Raw genomic sequence first — 19024 nt, forward strand, 5'->3', positions numbered from 1 at the left:
CACACATGGTATGCACTCTCTGATAAGTGGATATTAGCCCAGAAGATCAGAATACACAAAGTACAAACGACAAACCATAAGAAACTCAAGAAGTGGGGCTCTTCTTATTTGAAGTAATCTGTTAATCCATTTGTGGCTTTTTACCCATAAGTCAAAATGGCCTGTCCTAACTGAAGAACAGATGAATGCCATTCACACAGCTACTTCACGGAGTGACTTTGGGAAGGTGATAATGGTCAGTTTACATATCTCTGTGTCCAAGCAAGCCATGAAGGGTTGGGTTGTTTTAATTTATTTGCCGTTGTGATGCATACAGAGATATTCAGATGTTGGCCCTTTCTGAATGCAAAAGAAATTAATTCCACTCTACAAAAAGTTCTCATTTGTGAGGGTTAAGAGGTGACAAATCTGAGTCTTACAAATCCTTAGAGTAAGCTGCATGCCAGGCACAGCTTCGTGGATTATCTTCAGTAACATCATAGACCCCGGTGACAATTTTCACTGACAAAATAAAAGGACCTGAAATCTGATGCCTCCTTTGAAGTCCCCAGGTCAGAGCCGACTTCTGGATGTCCCTAACTGCACCACTGAGGAGCTCTGGCTGCCTTCACAGGCAGACGGAGGGCGATTGGAGGGTTCCCTTAGGTCTTTGCTTCTGAGACTTCCCAGTTCTAAGGATCTCTGTGCCTGTGCCTGTTTGCCAACAGTTCTGAAGCTCATAAACACATCTGATTACAGGTAGGGTTCTAAATCCTTCAAATGTTTTCCTAAATATTTCTATGTGGTTAGATAGAAGTTCACCCCCACCTCTCCTGGATCAGACTCCTAATAGCTCAATTCACTTGATCATTTGTGTGAAGCCGGCAAGTCGAACACTCTCTGGCCAGTGAGGATGTGCTACTAGCCTTTAAAAAGATGTGGCAAGAATGCTTTGTCAAAGACAAGGGCAGCTTCATTTGTGAGTTGAAGGTGAGTTGTGGGTTAAGTATCCCTTTGCCACTTTTCAGACTGGACAACTCAAAATGGAGGGCTAACCGTGCTGGCTCCGCCTCCTGATTTACTGCAGGTGCAAATGTGCAGCGCATACCTTCATAAATCGTCCTGCGGTTCCAGTTCCTATCTGAGCCCCGCCAACATGCTTTGTTAAAGCCTGTATTTGAAAAACTTTTTTTTAAAAACAGAGCTATCTTTTCAAAATTTGCTTATATAACCCTCAGCTAAAGCAGTGTGTATTTATTTCTTCAAATAACGCCATTACTTGAAGTCTACCTCTTTGCCTTTGACAGTAAGACGGACCGCTTATCTTCATATTTTCCTAATGAAAACTCCCCAAGCTCCGGCTACTATGGCAGATTTACAGCCTCTGAGCAGGAGAACTGACAGACATTTTAATATGAAAGGAGATATGATGTCCTTAATGCACAGTGATGTCACTTTTAACAAGGGAGAAGTAGCCGGCGTGCTCACAGCCACCATCAGGACTGCCCTGGCTGGGGTGGAAGAGATCTTGTCACCCCTAGGAAGGACACAGGCAATGAGGAAGAGACCCCATGACTCAGGAGCAAGGTCAACACACGAGATATCGGTCACCAGCTTACTTGTGATGCTACAGGAAGTTGATGCTAGAACTGTCCAGACAGAGCTGACCTTGAGAAGGGCCAGGGTAAGGCCTGGTATTCTGAGTGCCATTAAAACCCTCCAGGGAGTGTGCAAAGGAAAGCTAGATTGCCTGTTGACCGACATCTCTGTCCCCTTTATCCTGCCCCAAAGTGGTCTCAGAACTTAATGATCCAGACAGCTACACTCTCATTAGCCGGATACCCCCATTGTTATGCCCACAGAAATGATAGTAAGGAAAAGCCACACGCTCTTGTCTTTTATTTGCAAATGAGGCCTTAAAAGGTTTAGCTTTGTATGGAGAAAATGTTGGTTCTGGTTGTAAAAATAAATTCTTAGAGGCTGCTATCCAACTGTCCTTGTCCTAAGCTCCTACTTAAAAGTGGCACAGACTTGTGACAGAAGAGGAAGGGCTTTAAGGAGCTTGAGCTAAGAAGGCTGCACTATAAGGGCCACCTACCTGGGTGAGGCTGGAAAGGTCTTTGAAAGGTGTCAGGAGCACCTTCCTCTCTGAGAGGATGGCACATCCTTCTCAGGGAACACAAGAGCACTCAAACGCATGCTGATCTGAAAAACTGCCGGAAGTATGAGGGTTAACTTAAGAGCTGAGAGGGTTCTGCCAGCTCAGAGGATAGCCAAGCACTTAAAATTTGCCAGCTCCATTAAATGTACTTCTCCTTAATTAAACGTAGACACATTCTGCTATCTACATGCTCAAAATTAAGTATCAGAGATTTATTGTTTAAAGGAGCCAAACAGCAAAGGCAAAGGTCAGGACTGACCAATATCACAAAGGACTATAATTTTTTTATTATGTTATTATCTAATTAATTTTAATGCACTGAGACAATGGTTATGAGCTTGAGCAGGCATTTCTGGGCTGTCTTCTACCCTGCCATTTACAAGTTACAAGATATGGGAACCTTAGCTATTTCTTTAGGTCTCAGTTTCATTGTATGTTAAATGGGAAGGCTCTCAGTGATAATGAATTAAACCAATAAACACAAAACTCTCCACTATTTTGTTCAAAGCATAATTAAGTGCAAAATTAATGTCAGCAATGTAATATGTAAATTAGATATTATTAAAAACAGATAAATATTCATTTCAGTCACATTTATTACATGTAAAACTACATTTGCAATTGGTGTACAGATAATGAGAGAGAATATTTTCACACACCATAATAGAAGAAACAGTTAATTTAGGCTTATGGTTCCAGCATGGTGGAGTCCAGCGTGAAGGAGAACATGAAAGAATGGCAGCCAGAGCAGGAAGCTGAGAGCTTTCGCCTTCAAATGCAAGCACAGAGCAAACAGGGATGGAGCTGGAAACGGTGCCAAGCATTTACTCTCAACGCCCTGCCCACGCTGATGTACTTCCTGGAGCAAGGCTGGACCTCCTTAACTTCCCCCCAAACAACTGAGGACCAAGCAATCGTGTCCAGAGCTCAAGACGTGGACAGTTCTCATCCAAACTGCTCCACATTCCCATGAACACAGACCTATAACACACAAACCCACTTGGATACACAACGCACATGCATGTGCAGAATGATCAAACAAACAAGAGACCATAGCCTTAGGATTATGTGCTCCCTTCCCTGGTGAATTTGACTTGTGTGGATATGAAGGTGTATTCAGATCTCGATGGCACCCACCACCCCTCAGGTCCACTTTCCATGCCCCACGAGACTCCAGCTCACTGACTATGGAACACCAGTCTGATTACTCTAACTTCAGAAGCACTGGCGTGGTGAGCTTGGACAGCGGTCCAAGCATCTGTAGACTTAATAGATACCTTGGCAACTCTGATGGAGGTGGTATGCAGAACGAATCACACACTGGAGCCCTAATGTGACATGCTCCTGCTTGTGACATACAAGAGGGTCACACTTGGGGAGACCTCTAGCTCCTTTATGTTTTATGTGAAACTTGGATTATCTTTCATTTAGGAAGTATTTTTAGGTTTGAAATGATCCAACTTAAAGGAGAGATCCAAAGGGGAAGGGAAGATTTTTTTCTTCTTCTAGAACTTTGTCTTGTTTTCCCTAAACCTTATTTATTTACTTCATATATTTCAGTATTTTGTCTGCCTATATGTCTGTAACATGCTTCACCAGATGACAGTGTTGGATACTCTGGAACTAGGTTGTTAGTCGCCTTGAGGATGCTGGGAGTCAAACCTAGGTTGTCTGGAAAGCATCTAGTGCTCTCAACCAATAAGCCACCTCTCCAGACCTGCCTTTTTTTTTTTTAAATACATATTGTGTGTGGTGGGGATGGGTGCCATGACATGCATGTGGAGGTCAGAGAAGAGCCTTCAGGAACGATCCCCTCTGTCCATTATTTGGGTTCCAGGGATCCAGACAGACTTGGCAGAAAGCACCTTTCTCTGTTGATCCATCTTCTGGCCCACATCAGATTTCTTTGGTCATCTCTTTCCTAGATTCTCAGACAAGAAAAGATGTAGGGTAACTTTAGTGAGACCATGAGAGTGAAAAAACAAGCAAACAAAAAACTTGCACTGAAGTGCCTACAATCCTGGCAGTCTTTGTATTGTGGGGATCTTGGGGGTTGGCAGGGATTTCCAGGGTGGCTGTACATTATTGGCAGGAGCTGAGGTACAGGAAGAGGGATCCCAAGAATCTGATGGGCAGGTTCTTTTCTTTTCTGGAGAGAGGAAGTTGAACTTGTAATCTGGCCATAGGCTACTGACTTTCTTCAGAGGTTTTGGGTCATTGGTGGGAAGGACCGATTGATCATAACACAGTAATTATCATACGACAGGAAGGGGCTGAGTGCCGAGTCATGCAGTGCTTGCAGGAAACTGTGCACGATCATCCTCTACACAAGGTCAGGCACCTGTGCTTAGGAACACTCTCCAGATAAGGTCAGGCAGAGAAGAGGAAGCCCTGCTGAGAAAGAGAGTCCTCCATTTTGCCAAGTTCAGAGAACTTACCTGGATATAGTGGGCTGCATTTAATGTCAAGGTCTTCCAACATGGCTGGAAGGACGTAGCTGGTCACTTGTCTTGTTGCTGGGACAAAACACGTGACAGAACAACCTAGGGAAGGTAGGGTCTGCTCTGTTTTAGTCCACAGTTCAAAGGTATCAGGGCAGGTCACAGGAACTTGACACAGCTGTCACTTTGCATCTGCAGTTGGGGAGCACAGAGAGATGAAGGCAAGCACATGGTGCATTTTCTTCTGTTTACTGACTGGGCCATCTGACTGAGGTGGAGCTTCCCGACTCAGCGTATCTGATGTGGAAGATCCCTCACAAATCTTCTCAGACTCTTGTTTCTCAGGTGTTCCTGGATCCCGTCAAGTTGTCAAAATTAGCCATTACTGGTGGTGAGGTCATAGGGGTTAGCGTGGCCTCAGGCTTTTATTATGGCACGCAGGCAGTCACTGGAAGACCTTATGGCCCAATTTTCAAACTACTTCTTGCCTTTCAGTTTTTCTGTTCTTATCACTTGTATTTGGTCACATTTGCACAGAAGAAATTGACCAATTGCAGGACATGGTAGGTAGTCTTACTAATGAAACATGGGATTAAAACTCTCAATAAAACTTTAGTTTATGAATATGAATAAAAGATTCCCTTTATAGTTTCTTCTAGTGTGTAAACATTGTAAGGGGGTATTAATCCTGTCTGTCTTAGTATTATATTGCTGGGAAGAGACACTATGACTATGGAAATGCTTATAAAAGAAAACATTTACCTGGTGCTGGCTTACAGTTTTAGGGGTTTAGTCCATCATCATCATGGCAGCATGCAGGCAGACACAGTGCTGGAGAAGGAGCTGAGAGTTCTACATCCTGATCCACAAGCAGTACATAGAGACAAAACTGGACCTGGCAAAGGCTTTTGAAACCTCAAAGCCCACATCCAGTGACACCCTTTCTCCAACAAGGCCATGTCTCCTAATCCCTGTTAAGTATACCACTCCCTAGTGACCAAGCATTCAAATATGTGAGTCGATGGGGGGGGGGAGTCATTCCCATTCAAAGCAGCACACCATCATAAAATAAGAAAGAAACAACACAATCTGAAAATTAGACACTCTCCTTAAACCTAACAGATGATTGAAATCATAGGTCGAACTGCTGCCATAGAAGTTGGGCAGGGGAAGGGGAGTTAAATCAGAAAATGTAAACTTCCTGTCAAGTCTTCCATGTGAGCTTGTGTAATTCATATGCAGTTCATAAGAGATTTGGCAACCGGAAATGTTTTTTGAACATGCAGCAACACATCTTTTTTTTTTTTTGGGGGGGGGGGTGGTGTTTCGAGACAGGGCTTCTCTGTGTAGTCCTGGCTGTCTGGAACTTACTCTGTAGACCAGGCTGGCCTCGAACTCAGAAATCTGCCTGCCTCTGCTTCCCAAGTGCTAGGATTAAAGGCGTGCGCCACCACCGCCTGGCTTGCAGCAACACATTTTAATTTGGAATCAAAGGTATTTCTGGCAGCATTTGCTTCTGTCTTATCACATGTCACTTCAGCCTTGTTTCTGAATGCACACACATGCACTTGGCCCTGCCTGTGTGTTCACGTGATGCAGGGCCAGTGACTACAGCCTGGATGCCCAGGCTTAGACGAGACCATTGGATATTGTGACTTTTGGCATGGACAGGTTTTACTGTCCATACAATATTTTCTGCTCATGTAGGAATATATTTATTTAATTACAGAAAATAAGGACTTCCACTATTTCCCTACTATCCTATCTCAGAATGTAAGTGTCAAATCTGATCCTGGGGGATTTCCTTGTATCAGGATGTTTGATTTTAAGACTTGCTAGCTAGGCAGTGGTGGTGCACGCCTTCAATCCCAGCACTTGGGAGGCAGAGGCAGGCAGATTTCTGAGTTCAAGGCCAGCCAGGAGTGAGTTCCAGGACAGCCAGGGCTATACAGAGAAACCCTGTCTCGAACCCCCCCCCAAAAAGAATTGCTGTTTGAGTCACTGTATTGAATTTCATTAAAAAAATTAATCAATGCACTGTGGTTTGAAATTGGAACAGGATAGAATTTCCAGCAATTTCTGCAATGGCCCTAAAATATTTCTATTTTTAAAACACTACACATTTATGTGAAGTACCATTCCTCAGTGTTGACAGTTATTAAATCAAACTATTGATCAACTCTGAAAAACACTGAAAATGCTCCAATCCTGTAGGATTAAATATTTAACCAAGATCTAACTCTTTTTGTAAAATAAAAAGCATCATTATATTTATATGCAAAATTGCTTTCAACCTTAATGAATGGTGAAATTTTATTAAATATATGTATACCAGATAATTATTTTATCATTTTTTTGATTTCTTGCCAATAAATGCTTGGTTTTTCTCACCTATCTAATATTCTTATATATATCCTGGATCACGTAGACATCTTTCAGGTAAATAGGGTCAAGGAAGAAGTTTAAGCCCTGCACTGGGACTGAAGAGATAGTGCAGTTGTTAAGAGCATATGCTGCTCCAGCAGGGGAGCCACAGGTGGGGCAGCTTACAGCCACCTGTGATTCCAGCTTTGGAAGATCAAATGCCCTCTTCTGGCCTCCACAGGTACCTGTACTTACTTGTACCTACACACACACGCGCGCGCACGCGCACACACACACACACACCATTTTAAAGTAAAATAAATCTTCTGCTTGAGTTGCTGTATTGAGTTTCATAAAAAAAAATTAATCAATGCACTGTGGTTTATTTAAAATAAAACAAATCTTTTAAAAAAGAAGCCTGTACTAGAAGGCCCTAGAAGGCCATCAGGCTGTAGCCACAGGAACCAATGACAGATCATAGGAATCTAAGCTGTGATTGGTGAATTCCTGGGGACTTGATAAGGACAACTGGAGAGTTAAAAAACCAGAATGCAATAATTACAAGAAGAAATGTCTGATATTTTTCATAAGGGAAATGCAAATCAAAGTCATGGAATGTGTATCTCACCAATGGGTGTCATCAAGGAAAGAGGCGAAACCAAGGCTGGTGAAGATGCCAAGGGCACTTGGGGGTCAGAAAAGAGGCCAGACAGGAGGCAGGAAAGAGAGTAGTGGTGTGCCTATGGTTGAAGTGTGTTACGTGAGGTGTGAAATCATTACAGAGGAACATCAACTTATAATAAAGAGTTCAATGCCAGGCTGAAGTAGGTAGGGGGCAGTCTTTTTTTTTTTTTTTAACAGCATTCTTTTGTTTGTTTGTTTGTTTTTTGTTTTTTTGTTTTTTTGTTTTTTTTGAGACAGGGTTTCTCTGTGTAGCCCTGGCTGTCCTCTGTAGACCAGGCTGTAGACCAGGAACTCACTCTGTAGACCAGGCTGGCCTTGAACTCAGAAATCTGCCTGCCTCTGCCTCCCAAGTGCTGGGATTAAAGGCGTGTGCCACCATCACCTGGTAGGGGGCAGTCTTAAGGGACAACCATGTTCTCATGAATTCTTCTTCTGGGAAACATATCAAGTTTTCACAGTGAAGATTAGAAGGGAAAAAAAAGTCCCATTTTGCTTCCAATGGGTAGGAGGAGGAATGTATTTATTTTGCAGTAGCCCAGAGCACTGTACTCTTTAACAAAGCCTGTCCTCAAAAAAGATCATTTAAGAGCCCAATCAAAGTGACTTTTACCAGATCTTAACTGACTTGTAGCAATATAAACACCACATCTGGTCCCTTCTAGACTACCTGTTTCGGCTGAGAGGGAAAACAAACCTGAGAAGTGTTTGTGGTACATACTTCCAGTGAGACCGCACTCTAGAATGCTTCTCTGCATATATTACCAGTTCTTCAGGAAGTCTCCTCTGAAATAATGAGGAATTTTACCTCAACCATTTTTATAAGCCTAATTTATGAAAATGCCACCCAAGAGGAGAAACAGAAGCAACGGCACCTGGGATATTTTACCCTGAAGTCTCCACTCTCAGCAAAAGTCAACAGTCTACCGCCTACTCAAACAAGCGTCTAGCCTTCCAGTATTTACCAGAGCCTTCACTTAGCCCTGTTAGCTGGCACATCATGGTCTACATTCAACAAAACCCAACAAGGCACATTAAAAACAAATCAAATCAATTTGAAGAGGACATCAGCCCAAATGGAGAGGACTGAGATTTTGGAATGATGAGTCTCAAGCATGTATAACAATTATGATTAAATTACACATTCTGATCAAATTTACACATCCTAAAGGGAAAAGTAAGCAACATATATAACAGGTGGGCAATGTAAGCAGAAGATAGAAATTAAAAAATACAGTAAATATTACAGTTAAAACTATCAAACACAAACACTGGACTTTGGGAGGCTTTTCAATGGACTAGACATAACTGAAGAAACAATCAGTAATCTGGAAGATAGATCAGTAGAAATTTCCCAAAGAAGAACACAGAAAGAAAAAAAAATTATAAACTATACAGGATATGTAAGTACTGTGAGTGATATGGCAATACTGTCTGTTGCCTTATGAAGTCAAAGGCAGTCATATTGACTTTTTATTTTTTGCTTGATTAGACCTATGATTAGACCTTTCTGTCTTTCCGATTCATTCTGTCCCGTTTGTCTAGCCCTTTTGTCTTTCAAGGATCTGTGTGATCTTGTTTCAGACATAGTTAGTAATATGCTGTGGATACTCTTGGAAATGAAGAGCCTACATGAAGCCATTCTCAGGAATAACCAGAGGCCATGGACAGCCAGACTCTGAACCAAACTCCAGTTCATTCTTCCCCACCTACAGGTGTATGTGCCTACCCATGAGGCATAACCATGAGTTAAAGGAAAACCATTAACACAGCAAGGATAGATGACATTGAGATTTGGGCAACCTGTAGGAGTTGGGTTTTGTTTGTTTGTTTGTTGTTTTAATCTTTTACAGTCACTTGAATCTTAGACTAAAAATGTCCATGCCACAAATCATGCCTTTTTCAACTTGGTAAACTGATCCTAAAGAAATATTTTGGGTCTTTTATTGTACTGAAGTCACAAATAAAGTATTATACAGCTAAGATTAAGGTAACTTTACTTAATATTATACATTCTGAGTCCATTTATTTTACTGCAGGCTTTATGATCTTATTTTTCTTACAGCTGACTAATATTCTGTTTTGTATATGTACCACACCTTCACTATCCATTCATATGTGGATGCACATCTAGGTTGCTTCCATTTCCTTGCTATCATAAATATGGATAAAGATCTCTCCCTGGTAGGACACAAAGTTCTCTGGGTGTATGCCCAGTAGTGGAATGGCTATGTGAGAAGTATTTGTAAGTAAAATGTTAGCAGTCTTCAAAACCCAAATGGCAAGAGATACAGAAGGCAACCATTGGTCCATTACTCTAGAAGTGTTGTGCTGACATGTGTGTCAGGTAATTTGACAGGCAACTCAGCCCCTAAAAGCTTCATCCATGTGGAAGAGCCTCAATTTCTGTCACATGTCACATGATATCCTACCTTTTGGCATCCATGTGCATTACTGAGCTCTTGGGGCCCTTGAAATCTCTGATTTTGTATGATTGACCATCTTGTCATCATTGCCCAGCATGATGTATAAATAGTCATGGTCCTGGTAGTGCATATTAGGACAGAGATAGCAACTGACATAACACTGAGGAAAGACCACAGAAATAGCCGTACTACTTGCTGTGGGCTCTCTGAGCTGCTGTGACAGAAATGCTACAGACTGAGTGGATAAGACAACAGAAATCTATTTCTCCAAGTCTAGATGTTACGAACTACAAGGTACCAGCAGATGCAATGCCTGCTGATAATGCTCTTCCTGATCTGCAGATGCTGATTTCCTTCTGAGATTCTGCCACAAAGGATGGAAGCACATCTCCTTCATGTTCCTTCTTGTAAGGATATATAACATTCATAAGGTTCCACCCTTGTGACTTAATTCCCTCCCAAAAGTCCCGCCTCCTGATATTGTCACACTGATAATTTAGGTTTCAGTACGTAAGTCAGTTTAGGGGACACAAACAGTCCATCACACTGCCTGTGGCAAGGGTAATCCTACAGAGGGTCCTGAGAGTCACTGAGCATCATTGCTGGATGTACTGTAGTACGAGACCCTCAGTGGCATCTTAGTGCTCTGATGGCCCGGAGCAGCCCGGAAGCATGAGACTGCCCATCCTCCCAGACAAAGAAACCACGCAGGGCAGAAGCTGCAAAACTTCCAAGTTCAGAATTCCTAAAGCACCAAGTGAGCGGAAAGACTGTTAGCCTGTCTGTATCCCTATCCTTTATTCCTTTTGTGGAACTTGGTAGCTGTGCTGGGTAGTTTTATGTCAACTTGACACAAGCTAAAGTCGTCTGAGAGAAGGGAACCTTGATTAAGAACATGGGCCCATCCTACTGTGGGTGGAACCATCCCTGGGCTGATAGTGCTGGTTCTAGAAGAAAGCTGGCTGAACAAGTCACGCTGAGCATGCTACTAAGCAGCACCCCTCCGCAGCCCCTGCATCACCTCCTGCCTCTGGGTTCCCACCCTGTTTGAGTTCCTGCCCTCACCACCTTTGATGAACTGTTACAGGGAATTGTGAGTGAAATTAACCCTTTCCTCACCAACTTGCTTTTGGTCATGGTGTTTCATCGCAGCAATGGTAACCCGATCTAGGACAGTATGTGTAGGGAACCATTCCAAGTGAGCATGAGACTCTCACTGGTGTTCATTTGGCAGTGATACAACCCTTTGTGTGTAATTCCGGAGTTTTCCATCCTTCACCAACAGCCACAAAACCATGGCACAGTAAGTTGTTAGCTGCAAATGTGACAGAACCTCAGGTCCTGCATATTTTCTGACAGCCACATCAAGGTAAGGGGGTCCCTTTCTCTGGTAATAGCTATTGAGAAGAAAAGCTTTGCCAGGCCACTAACTCTCTCCCAAGTGGCAGATGCTTGTTAGCTACAGTGAAGATGCCACATCTGACCCAGGAGCTCTGGTGGGATGATGCTTGGGTCTAACTGCAGTAAGTAGTCCCTTGTCATCCCTTAGGACCCTCAGATTTTCAAAAGCTAGAGGGTTAGACCAGAAGAGACGATTACAGGAACCTCTTCAACTCTGATGACACTCTTAATCCTCAGGATTCAGTGCTTGTGTTATTACTCTTGCAATTGTTGAGAGCTTGGGCAGTTTTCAGTTCGTACATGGCCAGTGGTTCTCAGTCAAGATGGATTTTGCCCTCCCAAGTGACACAGCAGTATCTAGAATCAAATTTTGCTGTCATAACTAGATGTCACTGGCATTAGTGGGTGGAGGTAAGGGACCTATTAAACATCATATAATGCTCAGGAAAGCCCTCTGACAAAACCCATCTGTTCCAAATGGCAGCTGAGTTCCAAATTAGCCCTTCTACAGTAGTGACCCTGGCTTCACAGGGCGGGCAATCCAGACAAGGGTGCTGCCACCCTACAGGGCAGACAGTCCAGACAAGGGTGCTGCCACCCTACAGGGAGGACAGTCCAGACAAGGGTGCTGTCACCCTACAGGGCAGACAATCCAGACAAGGGTGCTGCCACCCTACAGGGCGGACAGTCCAGACAAGGGTGCTGCCACCCTACAGGGAGGACAGTCCAGACAAGGATGCTGCCACCCTACAGGGCGGACAATCCAGACAAGGATGCTGTCACCCTACAGGGCAGACAGTCCAGACAAGGGTGCTGTCACCCTACAGGGCAGACAGTCCAGACAAGGGTGCTGCCACCCTACAGGGCGGAGGACAGTCGAGACAAGGGTGCTGCCACCCTACAGGGCGGACAATCCAGACAAGGGTGCTGCCACCCTACAGGGAGGAGGACAGTCCAGACAAGGGTGCTGTCACCCTACAGGGCGGACAGTCCAGACAAGGGTGCTGCCACCCTACATGACAGGCAGTCTAGACAAGGGTGCTGCCACCCTACATGACGGGCAATCCAGACAAGGGTGCTGCCACACTACAGGGCGGACAGTCCAGACAAGGGTGCTGTGAGAACACAATATTACTATTTCCACCATATACTTGGGAACCAGAGAAATTGTTACAGAGTGGGTTCACCAAATCCCTGAACATACCAACAAAGACTTAGTCTCCACCAGTCTGTCTCCTAGTGCAAGGACTGTGTGTGCCTCAGGTCTCCTGATCTCTGTGTCTTCTTGTGCATTATGGATGACAGTGCTTTAAAACTCTAAGCTTCACTCTGTCCTTAGTGCCCAGTTACCTAGACTTTCTTCCTGTTGAGGGGATGACTTAGGGAAACAGTTACAGTATTTACTTATAATGCAGAGTCCGGTTCTCTAGTGGAGCAGTTCTCAACCTGTGGGCCATGACCTCTGTGTGGGTCACATATTAGATATCCTGCTATTAGTTACATTACAATTTATGACAGTAGCAAAATTACAGTTATGAAGTAGCAATGAGAATGATTTTATGGTTGGGGGGTCGCCACACCATGAGGAACTGTATTCAAGGGTCACAGCAGTAGGAAGGTTGAGAGCCACTGGGCTAGAGGGATCCAGAATCAAAGAGTCTGGGTTTGTTAATTGATTTAGGTCTGGAAACTTCTTAATGGAGTCAGCCCTCTGCTGAACAGGTCTTGATTTTTAGTTACCAAAATCAAGCATCAATGTTACCCGTCTTCCATTGCTAGGAGGTCTGAAAGCCAGGCACCCTCATTCCTCCTGCGGCCTTGCTGTTAACGGTGGTGATGAGGTTCACCTCTCCTTCAGTGGTTAAGGGCTGCTATCTGGTCCTTGACAGTTCCTTTTCCTTTTACCACCATGAATGCCAGAATCACAGTCCCCACTGTGTGAACTCTAGTCTGCAGAGAAGGAAGGAGGGACAACACATATCATCACCAAGCCAGAGCTCTGTAGGAAGAAAGCCAGCAGCGTCTTTACCCTAGGTAAAGTGCTGGCGCGCTCTTTTCTATTGCTTCCTTAGATCTGTGACTCACATCTATCCACCGTGTCTATGGTCTGAAGGATCAGTGACTCCAATGTTCTAGCTTCTAGTCCAGGTCACTAATACAAAGTACCAAAAGGAAATCAAGGAGTGAGATAAGGCTTCGAGGCTAGCCCTGTCCCATTCACCACAGCACAGCTCCTACTAAGCACCTTCCCCTACCCAGCAGCTCTCAAATCAGAAGAGTGTCGCTCTTCTAATCTGGTCAGCACCAGGACTATAGAGGTGGCCCTGGCACAGGTTTCCTTTACCACAGTCCACACCCTTTATCAAGAACCCCTTTCTAAGATCGATCTCCCGTGGCAGTGCGCCCTCTGCTTGCTGTTGGGGTTCTAACATGCACAGACTGAGACAAGAATAGAGTAGTAGTCACTCTTAGATACCCCCAAAGAATGGCCTAATCATTCTCGGAAAATTATCAGTAAATGACTTTAGTCCTATGTAAAAATAAAGGCTGTATGATTGGCACATTGCTCTCCTCTAAGCAGGAAATAAAGGACTTCATTTTTCAATCAGTTTGAGGCCCATCAGGAGAGCCCCTGGGGCTCAACTAGTCTCTTCTTCCGCCAGAGTGAAATGCCAATGGTATTCTCAAGGGGATAGATGGAGTTCTCATTTCTACCATCTGCCAGGGAAGGACTGGAAGGAAAAGGGCAATAAAAAGAGCTAATTTACTCTTTTTGGGAAATTAGGCAAATCCCAACATTGATTTTACAAAAGTGAAAAGAACATTACCGTGTGGCAAGCTTCCACGGACACTCTTATCCAAATGTAATTTAACCAACGATAACTCTAGAGGTAGGAGACTAATATGCTAGCTACTCTCCACATGTGGCTATTTACATTTTAAATTAATTAAAACTAAATGTAATTAAACCCTTACTCCTCAGTCACCTCAGACACATCAGGAAGGCTCAGTGGTTGCAAGTGACTACTGGTCCCAATTATCACCAAGTATTTCCATCACTGTAGAACATTCTCTTGTGGAGACCATTACTCCTAAAAGGATCACTCATATTTCTTTATAGTATGCTTTGAAACTTATCATATTTGTTGAATGTCAAGATGCTAAATTGACAGATACCAGTAAATTATTTTAAGTGAGGGATGTATGGTGACTAATCCCACCGATGAGGCAAGAGGGTAGCTGTAAGTTCAAAACAGCCCGGGTTTTATGGTGATATGAGCCTGTCTCACACAACAACAAAAACAAAGCAAAATCCGTGTGTGTGTTACATGGTCTGCAAAATTTGAGAGTCCTTTCTGTGTTGTGGTTCTGAGAAGAACAAAGACTAGCTTACTTCATCACATTTTAAACTATTTATTTAAAGCTTTGCATAGTTTTCTTTTTCTCTAGATATCAGTATCAACAGCAGGGTAACTAAATTGATTTTAAATTTTCTTCATGAAGCTTAAATCTTTAAAAAGTTTTATATGATCAAGATTTCTCTGGTCTAACATATTCAAATGGAGAATGAAATAAGCGGCTGATGCCGGTGTTCTGCCCACCTGCTTGCATTAAAGCACAGTGGACATTTGTGCTCCTTAGGCATCCCAGCCACAAGAAAACCATATATGAAAAAGAGGGGCAGAGTCTATGCCAGCTTAGTGAAAATAGGGCTCTGATGGTCTAAAACATTAGAATGGGTTGTTACACAAATAAACCAATCTGAAGAGTAAGCTCCACATTGGTGGGGCTCTCTCAGTGACTTTTGTGTGCACCGTGGCATGTGTCTTTTATATATTTTACATGAAACCACTCGGCAATTTTTCATTTTCAAGCTCTGACCCAGGGGAGCTAAGCTTTCTCAGAAGGGCAGTCATTGTGGTTAGCTGTAGGAACTTCTGGAAAACACGTTAAATTCCAGACTGTACTGGAGGCCACTGAAAGTAAGCTGTTGACTGCACTCGATGTCGACATGCGGTTTTTCTGGAAAAAATAAAATCAAGGGACGTGGAAAAAGGTAAACTGAAGTCATTTGGTTAAAGTTGACTAAGATTGGCTGGAAAGATTTTTTTCCCCAAGGATTTTAATAATCACAGCCTTTTCTTCTTCTTGAAAAGATTCTATGTGTGTCCGTGTGTGCTCTCCTCATGCACATGTGCCCGAGTGTGTGTGGGTGCTCGTGTGTGTGTGTGTGTGTGTGTGTGTGTGTGTGCATGTGTGTGTGTGTGTGTGTGTGTGTGTGTGTGGTGTTCCCAGAAGCCAGAAGAGACCATCAGAATCCTTCAGAGCTGAAGTTATAGCCTATGAGGATCCTAGGATTCAAAGTGCATTTCCCTGATAGAGCAATAAGTGCCCTTAACCCTGAAATGTCTCTCTAGCATCACAAGCTTTTCCAATTATAAAAACAATTCATGTTTGTTACAGATGTTTTAGAAAATGGAAGTGAGCAGACTGGAAAGCATAACATGATCAATTCACACTCCTGAGAGCTAACCCTACTCATAGTTGACGATACACTCTCAGGAATTGTGTTCCCTTACATAAAAACAATATTAGTTCACAACTTGAAGGAGTACAAGTGACACTGTTAAGCTGAAATCATATTTTAAATATTGCTTGTCAGCCTTTTTCACACACCGAAGCATCTCATATCATTAGAAATGTTTAAACCATTGAATTTTGAGGAGTAGACTTGTTTGCGTTTTCTGGAGTGAAGGGAAATTTCGTGTAGCTGTGGAGTGTTCTGTTCCCATCAAGAACCCGATTCAGACTGTTTGGTCCAGTGATTTGCAAAATAACTAGCTCTCATTTTATTTTTTTTTTGTACCCAGAAATGAATGACCAAAACCCAGTAAACATCAACAAACACCTACCTTTGTTCTCCCCAAACCCCACATTAATTCTCCCAGTGCTTTTCCAAATGTAAGAGATACACATTTCTATCTCTACACTTACTAAGGATCCTCCCTTTAAACCACAGATAAGGAAGCCAAAAGATTAGCCCCTCGCTTAACATTTAAACACGGAGTGAGTGATTCTACTTGTAGATGGCTCATTAGCGCTCAGCACAAGGACACTGTCATTCTGTGTTCGGGACCACATGTCTCGAGAGACAGAGGTCCCAAGAAACAACACAAGCAGGAGGGGATTGTTCCCCATCAAGCAAACATGGCACACATAATTGACACAAGGTCTACATGCAACATTATATGGGCTGAGCAGGTTGTATTTATGTATACACATACACAAATATATACAAATATATGTAACAATTAAAGAAAAAGAGGCCAGCCAGGCAGTGGTGGCTCACGCCTTTAATCTTAGCGCTTGGGAGGCAGAGGCAGGCAGATTTCTGAGTTCGAGTGAGTTCCAGGACAGCCAGGGCTACACAGAGAAACCCTGTTTCGAAAAACCTAAAAAAAAAGAAAAAAAAAGAAAAAAAGAAAAGAAGGAAGAAGGGAAGAAAGAAAAAAGAGGAAGAAAGAAAGAAAGAAAGAAAGAAAGAAAGAAAGGGAGGAGGAAAGAAAGAAAGAAAGAAAGAAAGAGAGAGAGAGAGGCCATAAATTTGTAAGTCAGCTGCAGGGTGGGGTTGAGGGAAAAAAGGGAAGGGAGAAAGGATATAATTATATTGTAATCTTAAAATGGTTAGAAGAATTTAGATAATTAACAAATAAATTAGATTGCTATCTATAGCAGGATTAGCCAGCAGTATAAATAGTGACACAGATGCTTTTTAATACGTTAAAGCTCCGGCCTTCTAACTGGACAGTGTCCCTAAACTCTAAACTTAAGCTGACTAGTACTGGCTCCACCCCTCTGCTCCGCTCTGGTCCATCCATTCACCTCCACAACCCTGGTCAATCTTCTAGCAGTCCCGCCTTCCACTTCTTGTCCAGCTATTGGCTGCCATATTTTTATTACAGCCAATCAGATACAATTCTAGATTGGCTCTAGGCTAATGAAGACAAACAAATGTTTACAAAATATGAGGCTGATGACAGGCTATAGAGAAAACAATACCAAGATCCTGCCAGCATGTGGCTCTCTGTCAGTACAGAACTAACAACAGAGAGCCACACCTTCACAGGATGTACCCCAGCAGGTATCTATCTACAGTTAGAAAGAGGAGGAACTCCGAGGCAAAGCTCAGCCTTTGGAATGCATAGTACTGTGTGAGATCGGTGAAAGGCTAGATCTGTTTTGTTAATAGAACAGGGAAGCTTGTGGAGGTTTCAGTCAGTAGTGTGATTCAGAAAAGCTGCAATGTAGCCGGGGGTGGCTGTCCATGTCTATGATCCCCAAACTCTGGAAATGTATATGTGAAGATGGTGAGCCTGGGATACATAGTGAGACTCTGCCTCACAATCATCCTCATCTCTATCACTATCCTTCCCATCATTGTCTTCCCTATTTGGTTTCCCTTGTTTTCATGGTCAGCTTCAAGCAATTGCTGTGACGTTATTAAGCGCGGAGTTGTACAGATTAGATGGGCACAAGCAACCTTAAGATGACAGAAAATAGAAAAATGTATTTATGGCTTTGGTTTTTAATAGAATTTCTCAAATCGCTGGCTTATATAATTTTATTTTTTAACAATACATGTGTTTAACAGCCACAAGGAAAATCATGATGAGGGACCATCACCCTGGCCTCAGTCCATTGGCCGGGTTCTTCTGACCCAGGCTCCAGAATCATACACCCCAGATATCGGCAGCACCACACTGGTGGCTCTGATGACCCCCAGGGACACTGGTTTGCTTGCCCGGTGTTCCCCGGGCAGATGAAAAGCTGCTGATCCAGGCCAGCTGCGACACTCTGCAGTTTGCATTAACTTCTGTCAACGAAGCTTCCTTTTCTTCAGCAGATGGCAGAAAGGAAGAGCATGAACACGCTCCGGCAAGTTGTCCTGCATCTCCACAGACACCCTCTTCCTTGATGTCGTCTTTAATGTTTTTGCTGAAAAAAAAAATGCTTGAGGCTTCTAAATTCTTTGGCTATAATTTGTTTTATTTTCATACCTTATGATCTTTTCCAAAATGAGGTTTTTAGATTTACATGCATCTCTTATTTTAATCCTATTTAAAAATGTAAAATTATGTGTGTGTGCCTGTGTGTGTGTGTGTGTGCCTGTGAGTGCAGGTGCCTCAGCGGGCCAGCATCTCAGATCCCGGGGAACTTAGTTACAGGAAGTTGTAAGCTACTCTGTATGGGTTCTGGGATTCAGACCCAGGCAAGAGTAGTATGTACCCTTAGCTGCAGAGCCATTTCTCCAGTCCTTTATTTTTAATTTAAAAACTTCTAAGCATATTTGTTTGCTATATGTGTATGAACACATGCCATGGTGCACATGGAGAGGTCAGAGGACAACTTGTGGGAGTTGGTTTCTCCCTCTACTCTGAGCGTTTTAGGGATTGAACTCAGGTTATCCATCTTGCTAGCCCATGTTTCTTATTTTAGAGTCATTATTTTATTCTGTTTATGAGGGCTCAATCTGTGTGTATGTATGCCACGTTCGAGACTGGCGCCTGCAG

General features: G+C 43.1%; 1 long non-coding RNA gene across 1 annotated transcript in view; it reads left to right on the top strand.

The window, feature by feature from the left end:
- The window catches only part of LOC116069618, a 42735-nt gene extending 24323 nt beyond the window's left edge, over nucleotides 1–18412 (top strand). The window contains exon 3 of the long non-coding RNA XR_004110072.1: nucleotides 18355–18412. This is a non-coding gene — a long non-coding RNA (uncharacterized LOC116069618). The remainder of the gene's footprint in view (nucleotides 1–18354) is intronic.
- The last annotated feature ends 612 nt before the right edge of the window (nucleotides 18413–19024 follow it).

The sequence above is a fragment of the Mastomys coucha genome, unplaced genomic scaffold, assembly GCF_008632895.1.
Source record: "Mastomys coucha isolate ucsf_1 unplaced genomic scaffold, UCSF_Mcou_1 pScaffold22, whole genome shotgun sequence".
In the NCBI taxonomy this organism is placed as follows: domain Eukaryota; kingdom Metazoa; phylum Chordata; class Mammalia; order Rodentia; family Muridae; genus Mastomys; species Mastomys coucha.